This window comes from Lissotriton helveticus, chromosome 4_1 (assembly GCF_964261635.1).
Source record: "Lissotriton helveticus chromosome 4_1, aLisHel1.1, whole genome shotgun sequence".
Lineage (NCBI taxonomy): Eukaryota > Metazoa > Chordata > Amphibia > Caudata > Salamandridae > Lissotriton > Lissotriton helveticus.
In genome coordinates, this window is record NC_136063.1 from 2,010,898,866 (window position 1) to 2,010,919,977 (window position 21,112).

A 21,112-nucleotide genomic window follows, 5' to 3' on the forward strand; every position below is an offset into this window, starting at 1 on the left:
TGCAGGCCAATTTCTCTAATCAACACTGATGCTAAAATCTTCGCCAAAGTACTTGCCAATCGGTTAGCGCCGATAATGCCAACTTTAGTCAACTGCCAACAACACGGATTTGTGCTAGGCAGGGATACCACCACCCATGTCAATACTGCAATAACTGCTTTCGATGTCGCAGCAACTACTCTCACCCCACTCGGTATGGTCATGTTAGATGCAGAGAAGGCGTTTGACCGAGTGGGGTGGGAATACCTCTGGGCAACACTACTGGCTTATGGGATACAGGGGCAATATCTAAGATGGATACAATCTCTGTACGAGACACCTACAGCTATTGTTAGCTATATGGGGAATAACTCGGATAACTTTTCAATAAAAAGAGGCACTAGACAGGGGTGTCCTCTTTCACCCCTGTTATTCGCTATAGCTCTAGAACCATTCGTAAATGCATTAACTGCCCAAAAACACATAATCCCAATAGAACACGAAGACATGTGTCTAAAAATTACAGCTTTCGCCGACGATATAGCTATATACACTACTGATTTAATTCAGGCTATACCTAAAATAATCCAGGAAGCAAGAGAATTTGGTGATATATCGGGCTATAGACTCAATGTCAATAAAACGCAAGTGATAGCAAACTATCAACCCACACTTCCGATTACAGGGCTTTGTCAAAAGGCTACCTATTTAGGAGTAAAACTCACTTCCAATATCGAGAAAATTATCCCATTAAATTATGATTCTTTGCTTAAAGATATTGCTTCTATGCTAAAAAATTGGAATAAAATACCTCTTAGTTTGATCGGACGTATCAATATATTAAAGATGAAGATAGTCCCAAAAATATTATATTTATTTAGATCTATCCCTCTACAACTAACCAAATTCTATATTAAGAAAATAGAAAGTATTTGTAGCAACTACATCTGGGGATACAAAAAAGCTCGCCGATCACTGACGATACTGAAACTATCTATTGAAAATGGGGGACTAAACTTCCCAGATCTAAAAATTTATTTTTTTGCAACTTTTATACAACGCATACGCAGCCTTCTCTCTAACGATGCCCCTACATTCTACCATCTATTTATGTTAGGATTGCAAAGCCATCAGTTCCTATTCCGGGTACATGACCCAAATTACTTTAAGCGAGTTAAATTCAAGACAGCTAGAGCCATCAAAAGAATTTGGGATCAAATAATGGATATTGAAAACATTTCTTTTTTTAATGCTGAACTCCCAATATGGGGGAATCCTGGGCTACCTAACATTTTCACTGACGGCGCTTGCACTTACTGGAAAGACCAGAATATCAACAAGCTTGGGGATCTTTATGGTCCAGATGGCCTTCTGAGCTTCAATACATTAAAAAATACTTTATAAAATTAAAGAGACAACATATTTTAAATACATACAGATACAAGATTTCTTAATTAATAAAAAGAAAATTGAGAGTGTTGAAAACTCAGACATTTTACAGTTTATTTATTCCAATCAGACCAAAGCCATCATTAGTAAGAGCTATAGGCTCCTCAACAAAAGTCAAGTCGGCGATTGTGCCAAAATGGCAGATAAATGGACTAGTAGGCTAGGAATAAATATCAATCCAAGCCAGGTCGTGTGTTCATTAAAACAAATCAATCGAGTTGTCCAGTCTTCAAATCTGAGGCTACAATTTTATAGGACAGTTACTCAAATGTACTATACACCTCAAAGAATCTCTAGCTGGGCTTTTGGCAACATCTCTAACGAACGCACTAAATGCTCAAAATGTAATATGGAAGCAGTAGGCATAGAACATATGCTCTATGAGTGTCCAAAACTCACCACCTTCTGGTCGGGAATAATTGATGTTCTCAATAGGAAGCATATACCAACGCCTACACTTTCTGCTCACTTAGTTTTGTTAGACATTCAAGACACAAACAGTATATATAAGGATCTGCTAACTATCATTTTCGCCTGTGCTAGACTGGCCATCGCGCGAACATGGATTTCGAAGGAGCCCCCTAGCGTCATGGAATGGTGGTATCTTATCCATGAAATACATACTATGGAACTTTCATTGGCTAAACTAAGAGGCGCCAAAGCCCTAAAAGGAAGGGAAAAAATCTGGGGAACGTTTATCAGTTAAATGGATTAATATTTTGTGAGGCCGACATGTTATACATGTTATGCATTTATATATATATATATATATATATATTTCCTTTTTCTTTCTTTTTTCTCTCCCTATAATGATAATAATATGTACAGAGAATCATGTATATTTGTACAACTGAGTTGATTCTATCATTGTATTTTCTGTTTTTTTTCTTGCAATAAATAAAAAATATAAAAAAAAGAAATAAAAAAAAAGAAATTCCTGACAATCTTGCTGAATATTCGGTGAAAATTGATTTAGACTAGAACATATGTCTAAAACATTTCGAATTTCAGAAACACTTTGTATTTTTGTTCTATCACGCCTACATTTCTCTAATACAGAATTTAATAAACAACAAAATGTTTGATCACGATTTTCAGCAATCTGTTCTTGTACAGTTTGGAGAAAGAAAACAACATTAACCACTACATAGCAGTTGACACCAGAACTATTTTCAAACTGAAATCCAACAACATCTTTAACTGAATCCATTTCGTTTCTGCTTACAATTACTGGTTCATCTACCTTTTTTCTTTTTGCTACAACTTCACTACAATTTTTCTCATTTCTTCTTTTTCGGCCTACCACACGCATTTCAAATAAAGGATATTGAGGTAAATTTGGAGCATACTCTCTTCTTAACCTATTATATTCTGTTACACAATTTAGATCTGCATTAATCTTTGTCTCATCAAAATCAATCAAGTACAATCCTGATAAAGTTCTGACTCGAGATAAAGCAACATATGCCATACCCTCCTTGAACACAGAATTTCCAATATTCACCAAAGCACTATCAACAATCAAACCTCGAGATTTATGAATAGTTACTGCATATGCCAAAGAAACAGGAAACTGTTTTCTGCGGACATATAAATCTTTCACAAGCAAAAAACGGGCAGAACAACGACTGATTTGTTGTAGTTCTTCAATACCATCAAATTTAATTGTTATAATTTCAATTCCATCTCTATTTCGGTAATTCACAAAATCCACAACATGACCCATTGCTCCATTTACTAAACCTCTTTCCACATGAAAATTACGTCATAAAATTATACGACAATTTAAAGATGCATACAGAGTCTTTTCCATACCAGCAGTTTTAGATAGTCTTCTCTAAAGAATCCAATTTTGATTTCAACTTTTCTGACAAAATAATAGTTGCTCCTTCATGTTCAATTTTATCAATAGCTTCCAGTTTCACAATCACTTGATTTTCCAACTTTAACATTTTCTTGTTGAAGATTGAACATTCTTGCAGAGTTGGCATCAAGCATATGACAGATTTGTTTTCAGGAATTTTCTTAAAAATATTCTCTTGGAGAATATTTTCATTTGGAAACAAATTTGAAATTAATCGTCCATGTAAAGCTTCTTTGCCATGCTCAGTTAGTTTTCCAATTCTTACATCTTGTAGAATATTTTTATAATCTTCATCCTTTGCCTGTCGCATATTTTGAAGCAGTTCTGCATATTTGAAATGTAACCATATGTTAACATTTTTTTTTTTTTTTGCAGAGTTTTATATAGCGCGAACTAGACCCGAACCGAATCAGGTATCAGAGCGCTTTACATATTTTCCAGTTACGTTACATGAGGACACACTTTCATTTTAGGCACGGGGAGATTAAGTGATTTGCCCAGAATCACAGGCGGTTTTGGCGTCGTTACCGAGACTCGAACCCAGATCCCCAGGTCCGAGGTCGAGCGCCCTAGCCGTTAGGCCAATGCTTCCTAAGCACTTCCTGGTATCTTCATGTGTAAGCATTTTAAACACTGGCTGTCCTTTCACTGGAGTTAGTTGCAGTAGATCTCCAAAAACAATGATGTGTTTGCCTCCAAATAACACTTCATAGTCTGTTTTAAGAATTTCTTGCATTCTTAAATGCACAAAAGCAAGCATTACATTTGATACCATGCTTACTTCATCGATAATAAGAAGTTTCATTTTCTTTAGGACTCTTGAAACTTCACAACAAGCTTCTCCAGATAGCTTGTGGTATTGTAATTTGTTATCATGCTCCACTGGCAGCATCAATAAGCGATGTAAAGTAACCCCTTTAATGTTGTGTGCTGCCAACCCAGTTGGAGCAGTAACAACACAAGAGAGCGATGACTCCGTTGTTTTCTGCAGATAAGTTGCAATTGCTTTAATCAGGAAACTTTTTCCAGTTCCTGCTTCTCCACTCACATATAGTCGCACAGGTACAAATGATGTACATGAGCACTCTTTTTTCTCATGAGATAAGCCATGCTCAATGTGTTTTGTGACTTCGTCATATATTTGTTTCTGCTCAACCTTTAGTTCTTTTTCCAAATCTTCTAAGTTAACTCCATCCTCCTGAGCTTGTTCCATGGCTCTTTCAACTTCATCCATGGCAGTGGCAGCTTCATTTTGTATAATTGGTCATCCTAGTGGATCCTGACTCAATGAAGCAGAACTCTGACTATCTTGAGAACTGTCTCTAGCAATCTCTGCTGCAATTGTAGCTTCTTGCTGTATTTTCTCGTTCAACATTTGCAGATAATTTGAAAAAACAGGACATTCTATCGTATGGTTGAATTGAACGAATCTTCGTAAGTAAGAAAATCTCCAAGTAGTTCCTCTTCTGTACGCCAAGGCTTAAAGAGTTGCAAAAGAGCTCAGTAATAATTCCCTTTTGTCTGGAGAATCACAACTCAATTTTCGATGATTAATCAAATGGCCTTTTCTTTGTTTCACTAGACAGCCTTCACAACCAATTACAGCATATACACCTTTATTGATGTCTTCTGTGACGTTGTTTTTAAAAATATAGGTTTACAGAACTTCATAAAGACAAATGTTCTCAAGATGAGTACTTCTATTTGGATAGTATGTATCCAACATGTTTGTCTTCAGAATATCTGTACTGTCTGGTTCTTTCTCCGACAAATACTCTATTTCTTGTACAGATTTCAAAACTCGGTTTCGTGTTGCAGCAAGACCTAGACCCACCCAAATGATGGTTCTAGATTTGGCATATAGACTTGCTGATCAGAACATTCATATGCTCCAATTTCTCGATGCGACAACATCTTCAAACTGTAACTGTATAATTTCTTGCTTAGACTCTTTTCATGTGAAATCTCCTCCCACACTTCCTTCATTTCCGTCTTTTCTGATTTTGTGATGTAAGACGTCACATATCGAGCCACAGCAATAGAGTTGTCAGCCACATATTGAATATCCATGTTAGCATTCCACATGGACAAAATAACTGGGTTGTAGTCATTTATGAATTTGGATTCCTCATTTCTTCTTATGTATTTTTGGGTGATTTTCTTGTCACAGTATGTCTCAGAGAAGACAAAAAATTGTTGACTCTTCCTTTCGATGTTACTGGACGTGGAAATGCAAAACAACATTTCGTGTAGAACTTGTCCTTGGATTTGTATTTTCGACAACAGTATTTCCCACAACGATGGGTTTGAAAGCATAAAACTTGATGTCTTAAATTGTTTTATTCTGTACTTTTCGGAACAGCACATGTAGAATACTGCTCAATAAAACTCATCACTTTCTCATCTGAATCTGTTCCAAATTTTGGTGCATCTTTAATCCATAGCAGCATATGTATGTGAGGAGCACCTCTTGCTTGATACTCCTTTCTCCAAAAGAAATCCAACACCTCTCCTAGCGGAGGATTTTTTTTGTTTGTAATAAAAGACATCATAGCTTCAAACCTATGATTGAAATACCTGCATACATTAACTGGATTCAAAGAGCACAGTTCTCCAGGTGTCTTGTATTCAATATTTTCAATGTTTTCATTTGCCTCTCGTAGAAATTCAAGTAAGTCTTCCCAAGCATACTCAGCACAGCTAAGAGTGAGGAACCATGTAGGAGTTCCTAAGTTTCTTAGCATACATTTCAATTCCCCATGACAACGGTACCAATACTCATTAGTACCACGCTGACATGCCATGAGATTAATTAGCTGAGATTCCAAAACACTGTCGTGCAGTTTCACTTTATCCATGAAATCCCTTGCCGAAACATTTTGTAGATGTACTCCACTTTTCAGTATATGGTTTACTGCATAAGAAAGTCCAGACAAGTCACTCTCAAACAGTAGATGGAACAAATATGGAATGCATTGACGAAATCTTGGATCTTCTGCATATAATCTTGAAGTCCGGTATTCAGATGCAGGAATTTGAACAGGTCGGTCATCATATCGTCCACCTTTACCTGTTGGGAATAACTGTGGAAAATAACGAGCTTCCAAACTTTCTTCCCATACACTAATGGGACTTCCTTTTGCTTCTTTCATTTGAAACAAGTCAATAGCATTCCCCATTACTTCTTTGGAATGCAATGCATGAACACTATAATGTTCATAAATTTCTTCACTTCTAGAGACATCAACTTTTTCAATTTGCCCAGCTGAGAAATTAGTGTCGTCTTCTACAGTTGTTTCCTCTTCTTCCACATACACATTTTTATAGTACTGATTATTTTTTATCAGATACAACGTTGCCTTCTTGACTTTCCTAACATCCACTAATTCTTGCCAGATTTTCTTACTCTTTGTCGAAACACCATTAACTAGAATAACCAGAGGCTCCTCTTCTACTTTTTTGACACCAATTGTATCAATATTTTTCTTAAAATCTAGTGGCAAATAAACAAATCTTCCCTTTAATCCTCTCTGTAAATCTGAAGGAGGCAATTTCCCTGTCTTAGGCTCCATGCGAACAAAAGCCTGAAAAGGATGCACACATTGAATCAGAATAGAATCATAGGTATTTAAATCCATCAATTCAGAAGGAATGTCTACCAACTCCAGTTTATTATGGACAGCTCTAGCAGGCATTCTGTTTTCCTTGAATTTATTTTAACAACATTTACAAATTTGTTGATCAGAACCCAAATCAAAACAATTTTCTACCAACAAATAAGTTGCAAAATCATTCCACTCATTATTATTTATCTTTTCACTTTTTACGTATAAATCAACTAATCTAGTTTGATGCTTATAATGAGTTCGTCGACAACACACACAAGTAAAATTAGGCCTTTCACTTGAATTCACCTTAAACTTTGTAATTTCATGTTCAAATTTTTCTGTACTTGAAATCTCTACATTCTCTTCTACATTACTTTCTATTACTGTATCAGTTGCTGCACTGACCTCTTTTTCACCAAAGTAACAAAACTCCATTTCTTCACAAATGTTTTCCACATCTAATTCAGTTCCATGCAAAAGAGCACTGTTTAACTGTTTTAGTTTAAGTGCTGGACTTTTTGCATAATACAACCGTCTCACTAATTTCCTCACTTTATTATGATGCACTGCTAACATCCTAAAATGATGAAAAACACTCTGACATACTTTTCTTGAAAGACAAGCCAGTGAATGCCCTTGCAAACCTGTTTTTTCTCTCACTCTACAAGGATCTAACTCTTGCAAAATTTAAATAATTTGTTTTAGACTTTTCTTAGTATATGTCCGTAAGAAACTGCGAAACAAATCAATTGAATCCTGTCGCACACTACAAATACTACTACAATTCCAAGTATAGACTGGAGCCTTAGGACATCTCCCTAAAACTTCATCAGCGAACACCTCTTCTGTATTTCTAGGCACAATCTTTTCTTTTTCAACTGGACAACCGTCCTTCACCTCATATGCTCGACCACTGGTGTCAACTGCATGTACCAAATCATTATCCTGAAAGTAACTTTCTTCATTAAATAATGGCTCACAACTTGAACAATGCTTCCATTCTCCAGTAAAAACATCAAAAAAATTAGTCCAATTAATTACTCTCTTCCACTTACATTTTGATTTGAACACATGGATTACTTTATCTAGTGTACGAATTCTATTCATTACTAATCCATATAACTTATTTTTCACTTTAAATGCTTCATCCACAATCTTAATTATGCTTTTTTTTTCTTGTAAAAAGCGGTCTTTTTTTATACCTTTTTACATTTTTAAATAAATTAGATATAATTCTGTTATAAAACACTCGTCTACGAATTTCAATAAATTGATTTCTCCATCTATTGTCATAGACAATATCATCTCCTTCTAGAGATCTAACATTTTTGAGAGACACACTTTCTTTTTTGTAATTAAAGGTGTCTTACTTTGCTTTGAAGTCACATTTTTTATTTTTTGACATTTCAATAAGTTCCTGAGAAAATTTTTAGTTTGCTTACCAGGAGCATTATTTTTGTTGACTGAAGATTTTGTTTTAGATGAGTCTTCTATTTTTCTTTCCTTAGACCTTAAATCCTTTTTATACTTTTTGGCTCGTCTTTGTTTAGACGGCATATTATTTTTCCTTTGTAGAGATGATTATAATCTGTGGTAAAGAAAAAGTAGCATACTATAGACCACTACAAACATATTACATAGCAATTACAATAAGTAAACGATATAAACACTAGTATAGAACAAAAAGCTGATTTACATTACATGTGCTTTGCTTTGTGTCAAAAATGATTTACTAGGTAAAAAGTTTTCTGGTGAAATGTCTGGCTTTAAAAAATTTTTGTCAATGATCACACTAAGTTTCTAGAATTACATTTTCACATTTTTCAATAATATCACCTGTGCCTTCGAACAGTTTGTCTCTTTTAGCTTAAAAGGTACTCTGTGTCTGTATCTCATGTCACTATGCATGTGCATAATCTCTCTTTTTATGTGTGTCATTTCTCTCTTTGTATATCTGTTATTACATGTGCCTAAGATCACACTGTGAGTGAAGCTTGATTCACCCATCACTGTGATCTTAGGCAGAGACACACATACTGTTGGCAGAGACAGACATGGTACATTATATCTAACATTCTGATCATGTGCCTAAGATCACACTGTGAGTGAAGCTTGATTCACCCATTACTGTGATCTTAGGCAGAGTCACACATACTGTTGGCAGAGACAGACATGGTACATTATATCTAACATTCTGATCATGTGCCTAAGATCACACTGTGAGTGAAGCTTGATTCACCCATCAGTGTGATCTTAGGCAGAGACACACATACTGTTGGCAGAGACAGACATGGTACATTACATCTAACATTCTGATCATGTGCCTAAAATCACACTCCTTGACGATAGTGAAGAGCTCTTTGCTGTCGTGGGCGTTGTTGTCCAGTCGTTCCTTCAGGGATTTCGTCTTGGTGGTGCGGATGAGCTGGTGGTGCTTGCGGGTAGCGTGTTTGAGGGCGGTCATGTTGTCGGTGGTCCGGTCGAGGAGCCAGGCTCTCTCGAGGGTGCGGCAGGTCTTCTTGGAGTCCTTGAGGTCGTCGGTGAACCAGGATGCCTTCTTGCTTCTGGGTCTGCTGGGAGGGTTCTTTAGTGGCGCAAGGTCGTCGGCGCAGGCGGTCAGCCAATGTGTGAAGTTGCGGGCTGCTTCGTTGGGGTCCGTTGTGTTGGCGGGTGGGCTCTGGCTGAGGGAGGTGGTGAGCTGGTCTGCGGTGATCTTGCTCCAATTCCTGTGAGGTACCTGTTGCGGGTAGTGGTGGGTCGTGGATCTTTTGAAGCTGAAGTGGACGCAGCTGTGGTCGGTCCAGTGGAGTCCGGTGGCGTGGCTGAAGGTGATGTACTTGCTGGAAGAGAAGACGGGATCGAGCGTGTGGCCGGCGTAGTGGGTGGGGGTGTTGACCAGTTGCTTGAGTCCGAGGTTGGCAAGGTTTTCCAGCAGGGCGGTGGTGTTGCGGTCCTTGTTGTTCTCCAGGTGGAAGTTGAGGTCCCCGAGGAGGATGTAGTCAGTGGAGGGGAGGGCGTGCGGGCTGATGAAGTCTGTGATGTCTTCGCTGAATTGTGTGCGTGGTCCCGGGGGTCTGTAGACGAGGGTGCCTCTGAGGGTCGTCTTAGGGTCGGTGTGAATCTGGAAGTGGAGATGTTCGGCTGCGGCGAAGGAGTCGTTGGCGTCGGTCGTGATGCCGATGTTGTTCCTGTGGACGATGGCGATGCCACCTCCGGTCTGGTTGATGCGGTCCCTCCTGATGATCTTGTACCCGTCCGGGATGGCGATGTCGGGTGCAGAGGAGGCGTTCATCCAGGTTTCCGTGAGGAAGGCGACGTCCGGTGATGTAGCGTCGAGGAGGTTCCAGAGTTCCACGGCGTGTCTTTGGACGGAGCGGGTGTTGATCAGGATGCACTTGAGGTGGTTGCTGCTGGTGTTTGTCTTGGCGGGTGCGGGGCAGGTTCGGAGGCAGGTGAACTTGCAGGTGCAGCAGGTGAAGGGTCCGTGGGTGTGTCTCGGGGTGGCTCGGCAGCAGGCGTGGGTCCGGCCGGCATTGAGTGCGTTGAGAGTGGCGGCATCGTAGGTCAGTCGGGTCGTCTTGTCTCGGCGGGGAGGGCCAAGGGTCCTGGCGCTGGGCGCGGGCCAGGCGCGGACGGGCGCAGACGGGCTTACCTTTGGTGCACCCTCGGCGCTCAATCGGCGCTCCCGCTGCACACGTCCGCTGCACGGTCGCTCTGGGGGCGTCATAAGTAAGGAGCTGGGAGGGAGGAGCAGCTGGATGGCGGGAGCGGGGCGGCGAATGGAATCACAGGGGGGCGGGGCCGCAGGGAGGCAGCGGCGGGAAATTCCAAGAAGCAGCGGGCAGCGGGAAATTCCCAGGAGCAGCGGGAAATTCCCAGGAGCAGCGGGCAGCGAGTGAAGGAATCTGCAGGCAGGAGGCGGCAAAGGCAGGCAGGAGCGGCAGCAGGGAGTGGGGCGACCAAGCCCTGTGGAGGGCTGAGCGGTCACACACACACAATCTACCATATCTTTAAAAAACATGTACTTCCATATTTTTAAAGACATCAACTAATCACATTATTCACCCACACCCATTTAAAATCAAGCTTGACGCACAGTGTGATCTTAGGCAGATGACCAGGATGTTACATGTAATCTACCATGTCTGTCTCTGCAAGCAGTATATGTGTCTCTGGTCATGTTATTTCCCTGTCTCTACAGGCCAAACACAGGCCACCTATACATAAGCAAGACATAACATTAATTACTCATTACATGTAACATCCTGGGCATGTGCCTAAGATCACACTGTGGGTGAAGCTTGATTCACCCATCAGTGTGATCTTAGGCACATGACCAGGATGTAAAATGTAATCTACCATATCTTTAAAAAACATGTTCTTCCATATTTTTAAAGACAACAACTAATCACATTATTTACCCACATTCATTTAAAATCAAGCTTGAGTCACAGTGTGATCTTAGGCACATGACCAGGATGTTACATGTAATCTACCATGTCTGTCTCTACAAGCAGTATGTGTGTTTTAACTCATACAATTTCACAGTCTCTACAGGCCAAAAACAGTCCACCTATATCTAAGCAAGACATAACATTAATTACTCATTACATGTAACATCCTGGGAATGTGCCTAAGATCACACTGTGACTGAAGCTTGATTCATCCATCAGTGTAATCTTAGTCACATGACCAGAATGTTACATTTAATCTAGCATGCCTTCAAATAACATATACTACCATATTTTTAATAGCAGTGTATCTTCATTAAATACATCATATATCAGATTACACACAGACACAAAGTAAAGTGAGACACAAGCAAAGAATACTCTTTAAGCTAATTGAGGCAAACTGTTACACGCACAGGTGACATTATTGAAAAATGTGAAAATGTTTTCTCTTCTTTCAAACAGAAAATCAGTGTAATGCTTCTCCAAAATTTAAAAAGCAGACTTTTTTCCAGAAAACATTTTGCATACTACATCGTTTTTGACACAAAACACAGCTCATTTAAATAACCACTACAGAAACAAAGCAGAAACCTAACTCATTTTCAAAATACATTTCCAGTATGCACCATTCTATTTTTAAACAGCATTACAAAAAAACATGACAAAATGCAAGAATAAAGAAGCACAATATGCTTCTTAATCTTCCCCATAGTGCATACAGCACTCTATCTTTTATAAAAGAATCATTACTCACCTTTAAAAATGCTTTGGAAGATATAGAACAGTGTCAGTCACACTCAACAGATTTTCTTAAGCAGAATCTCTGAATAATGCTTCCTTCACCAGAGCCTCAGAATAATGGCACAGATTCTTTCTCATTTCAGACCCATATTCTTTTACATAACCAATGAAAATTCTTCCCACACAAATTCAAAACCAAACTGCACATTTTAATTGGCTCTACATTTGAACACTTTGAAACTCAGATAACATTCACCCATCCCCCCAGTGCTCATTCCCCTGTAACCATGGTAACTCCCTCCTAACTCAGCACACAGTTCAGAAGTTCATCATACTATGTTGCAAAACAATCCATCAAGGGTGTTTGACCTCTCAATGTACTAGCTAATCAAATGCAATGTTTCTTTAAATGACTTTTTCTCAACCATTGAAATGACTTCTTTCAAAAAATAAAGCATGCGCCCTAATTTTCAGTGGAGATTTTTAAGCTGAAGTGCACATGACCACTACAGAATGATTAATAGCACAAGGACAGCACACATAAACCATTGGGGAAATGTCCAGAGTGGAACAACACTTATGTCCCAAGAACTGCACCACAAAGCACAAGCTCACAAATGAAGTGATGGGGAGGCACACACACATGGAAACCAAGGGGACATCTGACATCAAAGTGAAATAGCCTGCATGTCAGTCGCAGACATGTAAGGGGTGTACCACACACAAATAGAGGGAGGGAAGACCCACAATGGCCAGGCAAAAGTGGCACACATAGGGGATGGCTTTACACCACACACACCATGCCATACAGGAGGAGAAAAACCACCATGTGCCTTCATATCATGACAAACACAAACACAATACCAGTGTGGAGCAGCAGGGCCACACAGTGTACACAAACACATCCAAGACACATTGAGGATCAAACAAGCACAACACTGATGTGCAACTCACTCACTTTTTCCAAAAACTGCCTTGGTATTTTCTAATATGTGCCAAAGGCAAAAATGGAACTGGTCCAACCAATTTTGTCCACAGATTGAGAAAGCAAGGAAACATGTAAATAAATCTGTTTCTGCTTTCCTCAGAGACTATGGTATGGGTTCCATTTACCACAACAACTTGCGTTTCAACATGCCAGGCATCTATAGGAGAGATGGTGTGCATTTTACAGATGAGGGGAATAGAGTTTTCCTCTTAAATATGAGACTCTGCATTGGTACCTACTTGTAGGTCCAAAAACACCCACATAACACAACAGCTCTTTTCAGAGCTACCCTACCTCTAAACACTCTAAATTATTTTTTTACTATAATTTTTTACACTGTTTTTCCCCGTGGTGCGCTCAGGGTGCGCGTACTGGAGAGCGGACCTGGGAACGCACCCAGAGCTTACCCCGCAAAAATAAAATAAAAAAACGTTGTTTTGCCCTTCAGGGTCCTTCTAGACCCCCCTCAGAAAACCTAGGGGGTCAGGGGGTGTCTACTCTGCCCCCTTTTACATTTTTCCCCCTTTCTTTTTCACCTCTTGTGTCTCGATTCTACCGAGACACAAGATGGCAGACTCTCCGGACTGTTTAGAATGTTGACAGACACCCGACAGCCAATCGGCTTTCCGCTCGCGCACTCCCGTAGCGCGTCAGGTGCGCTCCCCGGTACGCGGACCGGTGAGCGCTCGTAGCGCGCCTATAGATATATATGTGTTTTTGAAGTTAATTTTAAAAAAAAACACTGGAGCAATTTTCACCAAATATAGCAAAGTCACATCTGCGTACCAGTCCCTACAATGTTGCCAAGTTTGGCGTAATTCCGTTCAGCGGTTCGGGCTATAGACTTGTCAGACCGTCCTATGGAAATTAACATGGGGAAAACACGTTTTAGGACCCCGCTTTTGTCTCAGCCCCCACTTCACGAATGCCCCCGAAACTTTCAGGGAAGGAGCAGAGCGGAGCTGGCCAAAATTTTAGAAAATTACACGCAAATTCCTCAAGCGGTGCCAAAGTTATTCCCAATAGAATGTTGCGGATTTCCTATGGTAGCTAGGTCCTAACTATAACTACCTACCGGTGACCGCCAGTAGGTATTATATACATATATGTTCATCTATAACCAAATATATCAAACTTAGGGGTCCATTAGGATGTCGGGCGGTGGCACCACCACGGTGGTGGCGGGGCGGAAAAACAGCTTTTTCTGCCCGCGAGCAGCGGTACTCACGTACGCCACATTAGGATAGCAAAACATAGGTCATTTCCCGTCCACCGCAGAGCGCCGCGCACTGCCATCAAAGTGCGCCTGCCACCGCGGCGGTGGGAGCCAATCGAGTCTCACCGCCGTGCCGAATGACGTCCGCCTCGCTCGACAAATTAGGATTGCCCAAACAAGCAGACGCACCGCAGCGGAGACACCGCCCAGCCTGAGCAGGCGGAAAGCTAACAGCGGAGCAAGATAGCCAAGATCCGGTCATGAACACCATGGACCCAGCCCTCCACATGCATCCGGTGATGTACCTCCTACAACACTATCGTCAGATGGGCCACCGCAGACGATGCCACAGGTACGCAACTACACAAATGCAACACACAGGCCGACACAGGGTCCAATCACCACACAGACACCCTGCTGGGGGTCACAACACATCCACAAGGGCACCCACACATGACCCACCTGACAACAAGCCACCCTTCAGCATCCGGGACACACATCGTCCGCCAACCAGCAGCAATGTCCCGGTCCCGGTCACGTCACCGCCGCGGTCAACACATGCGCACTATGCAAAAGGCAGGGCCACTCCAAGGCATGGGCAGGGCACAAACACCATAGGGACACACCACCCTCAACCACACATCAACACACCCCATAAAGTAACAGGCCAGGCATCCCGTGCACCCCCATGCACACCAACAAGCACTGCAACAACAAGCACAATACACACCCTGCACCACACAACACACAACTAGGGAGACAGCCACTGCAGGAGTGACTGACAAGGAACACACAACACCAGTGCCACACACACTGAAGGCTCACAATCCTTGCCAGCACATACACACACAAACAAACACACACCCTGGGTTTAGCCACAAACACAACACACACACAGGGATGCCTCAACAGATGCCTGCACGAGAACAACACACAAACACTACAGGAACACATACTGAACTCTAATAGAAACAGACATACCCTGTCAGCCAAACTGGGGAAAAGCAATGGGAGCACAGACACAACAGGAGTACACAACATCATCACTCAGGAACAAAACACACACACCATAACACAAATCACACAAGAAGTGCATCTGGACAAACACACACTGCCACATCAAACCTACCACAGATGCACATGAAACCCTATTCAACAAACATCACAAGACATCGGGGGATGCACATCAGGCAATGCCAAGGCCACATACACACAGCACTGCATGCACAACAAGCAGTGCGTGAATAACAAGCACAACAGCCACACACACACATGATTGACACAACCTCATCACACACCCCACAAATCAGCACTGCACAAATACAACAGCACACCCAGGAACTCAAGCAATACCACAGCCAACACACAGACATCCAACACAACAACTACACATGCACCACTCTGGGATACAAGAGCCAAGCCATCTCCACCAGAGCACTGGGCAGCACACACAGCTGAAGTGCACATGACCACTACAGAATGATTAATAGCACAAGGACAGCACACATAAACCATTGGGGAAATGTCCAGAGTGGAACAACACTTATGTCCCAATAACTGCTCCACAAAGCACAAGCTCACAAATGAAGTGATGGGGAGGCACACACACATGGAAATCAAGGGGACATCTGACATCAAAGTGAAATAGCCTGCATGTCAGTCGCAGACATGTAAGGGGTGTACCACACACAAATAGAGGGAGGGAAGACCCACAATGGCCAGGCAAAAGTGGCACACATAGGGGATGGCTTTACACCACACACACCATGCCATACAGGAGGAGAATAACCACCATGTGCCTTCATATCATGACAAACACAAACACAATACCAGTGTGGAGCAGCAGGGCCACACAGTGTACACAAACACATCCAAGACACATTGAGGATCAAACAAACACAACACTGATGTGCAACTCACACACTTTGCACACTTCTAACTTACCAACACAACAAGGAGGAGTCACACTCAGCAGCATGGACACACCAACACACAGCACAGTGCACTACAAACAGCTCACACAAGTGCATATAATCTTCTACACAGGGCAAGACAAAACAAACAACAGGCATGCAACTCCTGGGTGACACATGTGTGTCTCTCACAATACAGGGACACACATACATCCACTACAAACTTACACCCTTCACACTGCACACCTCTGCTACACCCAAGACCACGCATCTCATGTAGGCCATGGTTCCAGGACTAAGGGCCAACACAAGATGACCATAAACATACGGCTGGGCACACATAAAGGAATCCACACACATACATCATGACATATCCCAGCCTGCTTCAAAACCTGTACAGCATCACACCCTGTGCTGGCAGTGTCCCCCAACCTGACATGTTAACAGGGTACCCAACAATAGCAAATCACTAAGAAGATAACTGTATGGTAGGTAAAATAACCATCACAGATTACACTATTATCAGGGTCAGAATGGACTGAAGACCCTGTCACCCCTGTCTAAAAATCTGATGCCTGCAAAGAGCCTTGCAATGTTGAAGTGATATATAAAGCATGGGGCACAGGCAATCAAATGCAAACAGAAAAATAACTTTAATCAGCAAGGACACTAACAAAACACACAACAGAAGTAACTGTATTAATTCACATATTGCACAGATGTAGCAGTAGAACAATAGTAGACAACAGCAAGGCACAAACTGATGTTCAAATGAAAGATACTATGCACAGGTGAAACACAAACAGGAAGGCCAGTGTCCATATCACAGGTGAGAGCCCAACACAGCAGAGCAACAGGGCCAGTGTCCATGGCAGGTGAGACAGCAAGTACATGAGAGGCTGCACAGGGGAGAGTACAGCACAGCAACAGGGCCAGTGTTCAAGGCAGGTAAGACAGCAAGTATATGAGAGGCTGCACAGGGGAGGTTACAGCACTGCAGAGCTACAGGGCCAGTGTCCATGGCAGATGAGACAGCAAGTACACGAGAGGCTGCACAGGGGAGAGTACAGCACAGCAGAGCAACAGAGCCAGTGTCCATGGCAGGTGAGACAGCAAGGACATGAGAGGCTGCACAGGGGAGAGTACAGCACAGCAGAGCAACAGGGCCTGTGTCCATAGCACAGGTGAGAGCCCAACACAGCCGAGCAACAGGGCCAGTGTCCATGGCAGGTGAGACAGCAAGTACATGAGAGACTGCACAGGGGAGAGTACAGCACGGCAGAGCAACAGGGCCAGTGTCCATGGCAGGTGAGACAGCAAGTACATGAGAGGCTGCACAGGGGAGAGTACAGCACAGCAGAGCAACAGGGCCAGTGTCCATGGCAGGTGAGACAGCAAGTACATGAGAGGCTGCACAGGGGAGAGTACAGCACAGCAGAGCAACAGAGCCAGCAGCATACCCATGTTCTAAATAATGTTCAAGACTAGCACACCAGTATGAGGGACAGGCATATGAGGGTGATGTCAACTCACTCCTGGCTGTCATGCGGACTTGTACATGGCTGTGTGTCGGGGACAGCAGGCCCACTTGACTGTAGTGACAGAGCCCCGGGTGATGTGGAGCTAACAGTGGCTTGGCAAGCTGCCGGGCTGTGTGGACCAGGTGGCATAGTGGCACGTGGAGGTGGAGTCATGCAGACCTCTGACACAGTGTGGGTGGTCGAGGTTGGAGGGGTGCCCTTCCACTTTTTGGGAATATGAAATGGCTTCCCTGTCTTGGGGTTGATGGGAAGTGGTGATGACACAACAGGCACACACACCAACTGTCCCACATCAGGTGCAGACACTGGCACTACCTCTGTGCTGGATCCCGTGGAACGCTTGGTCTGGCTACGTCTCTGGACCACCTTCCCCTCTTTGCCAGGTGTACCCCCTACAGTGCCCTCCTTTGACTTCTTGTCAGGGGTGGTCTCTACAGTGCCCTCCTTTGCGTTTTTGCCAGGTTTGGTCTCTACAGTGCCCTCCTTTGCCTTTTTGCCAGGGGTGGTCTCTACAGTGCCCTCCTTTGCGTTTTTGCCAGGTTTGGTCTCTACAGTGCCCTCCTTTGCCTTCTTGCCAGGTGTACCCCCTACAGTGCCCTCCTTTGCCTTCTTGCCAGGGATGGTCTCTACAGTGCCCTCCTTTGCCTTCTTGCCAGGGGTACCGCCTACAGTGCCCTCCTTTGCCTTCTTGCCAGGGGTGGTCTCTACAGTGCCCTCCTCCACCTGCATCAATGGTCGTGGAATTGGGGTAGATGTGGTGGGTGGATGTGTCCCTGTGGTCTTCCTAGGTGTGATATGCAACACCTCCTCAGTGGGCACAGACACTGCATGGGTAGGTCTGTGTGATGTTTTAGTGACAGGAGAGTCTTTTGCTGGTGATGCCTCTGCAGCATGTGAGCCTGATGTCTGCCTGATTGCTCTTCTGGCCTTGCTCTTCCCTGACTGGCTCTTGTCTGTGCATTCTGGGGTGGCCATGCTCTTCAGTGGGGATAGTGTCTGTGAGCGGGAGTGTTTGGCTTGTGTCTGTTGTGTGCTCCTTGTGCTGTATCTTTCCGGTGACGCAGGCGAACCGTGCTCACTGTCATCTGATGTGGCCACTGACTGGGGGGTGGACAAAGGCACCTGAGCTGCAATGGGAACATGTGCCTGTTGAAGGGCTGACGTGACTGTGCATGACAGCGCCTGGACTGTACGGTGTAGCCCACCCACGTCAGAGTGTATGCCCTCCATGTATGCAACCACCTGGCCTATTTCTTGTCATGGTCACTGAAGGCATTGAGCAGGGCGGTCTGGCCCACACAAAGCTGGCGCAGGAGCTCTACACACTCAGCACTGAGGGCAGCAGGGGGGACAGGTGCAGGGGCAGCCGTGCCAGGTGTGAATGTGACTCGTCCCCTCTTAGTGACACGGATACGGGCAGCACCAGAGGAAGTGGATGGGAGACTGGGCACTGGCCGCTGGGTGGTAGATGATGATGCGGACTCCCCATCCCCTGTGCCTGCCAACATGGATGCATCCCCGCTGGCATCAGATGATGTGGTACTCTCTGTCTCAGCCACGGATTCCTCCTGCATACTTCTGTCCCCCTCAGATGCGCTGGTGGGCTCTGTGTCACTGGCCTCCGCTGTAGCTGTAGTGCTACTCTCGCCACCACCGGTTTCTGGCTCATGTTCCTCCGTGGTCTCTTGAGAATCTGCATGAGAGAGAGATACAGGGTTGTGTAAGTGTCATCATCTGATCACACAAATTCAAATCGATCCAGTACAGGAGAGGCACAAATCTACATGGTAACCACCACACCCTGCAATCACTGTGCAGCAACACACAACATAGACCACAACAGTGCCTGTAACGCAGAATATCTGCTATGAGTGAGCCATGTTGATGCCACACAGCACTACACCCTGCCCGTAGATGGAGTGCCCCCCCCCAAACTTGCCCTGCCCTAGGGACATAATGTGGGTACAACACTTACTACCACTGACAGACCTTCAGGGAACAGGAGGGGACAACACACACACCTATTATGGTATTACAGTCCACAATGCCAAGTAGGCCATAGCAAGCACCATGTGGTAATCTGGGACACATTGTTGTCAGATGTGTGGGCCTCAACGATCATGGTGCATGCAAAGTAGGCATACATGAAGTCACACTCAGAAAGTGGATACTGCAGTTCACCCCATAATAGATTTCCCACACTATCCCAATGATGAATGACCATGTGGAGCCTAACCCATCTGGCAATGCGAAAGTACAGCAGGGAGTTTCAGCTTAGTAAGGCCAGGGTGGGTCAATGCCTGATACAACCACACATCACAGCAGCCACTCACATTACACAGCACAGCAACACACGCACATCACATGGGTCACCGGTGCCACAGGCCCTGTACACATGCACCCACTCCCAGCAAAAGTCACCCTCCCCAGATACTCACCACCCCTGCCTTGCTGCCGATGCTCCTTCAGACGTTCATCCAGGTCTGGATGAGTCACTGCCAAGATGCGGCCCATCAGTGGAGTCATGCTGGGCCGTGCCAAACGCCCTGTGCGTGGTAGCATCCCCAAGGTCATCTCTGCCACTTGCTTTGCCAGCCGGCTGATGTCGTCTCACCTCTTGTGACAGTGGGTGCATCGTCTGTTGGATACCCCCAGGGCTCGCACCTTTTCTGCAATGGCCCTTCACAGGGCCTTACGCTGGTATACCTTGAGCTGCAGGTATGAGAGAAAAGAAGGGTAAATGACCAGTTACACAATGTCAGGTACCAACATCTATCAGTACAGTAGCAAAACACAGACTCAGGACTAATTGTAACCTCCCTCCCTCCAAAACTGGGGGACCCCTCACACGGGCACTCTGCATGGCCCAAACATTTGTGATTGCATGCACACATTGGGGCATAGAGGCTCCATGATAATCTCACAAACGCAGGATGCCTCAACACATTATGCATCGACAGAAGTGTGTAAGTCTGAAATTATACAGGGCACAGATGGGGCATATCTACTATTCAGTGTGAAGGAACTGGAGCAAGGAGCATGTAAGTCTGGTGATGTTTTTTCGTTTGGGTGGGCAGGCACTGAACCTACTCTCTGGGTCACACTGACTCAGACTACAGGGGCACACTGAAATATTCACACAAGCAATTACTGTCCTGGCACCTACATGGCTAACATCCGTTGGCTCTTTATGGCTGACAATGTAACACACCCCACTCACACATACAAGTACAGGCATACAAAAGAGTGACATTTGGACACACACACTCCCTCGCCCTGGAGACAGCTTGTCTGTCAGTGTTTGACACAACCCCACACCCTCCGGCATATACTGCAGCTGCACAACTACACGTCTGACA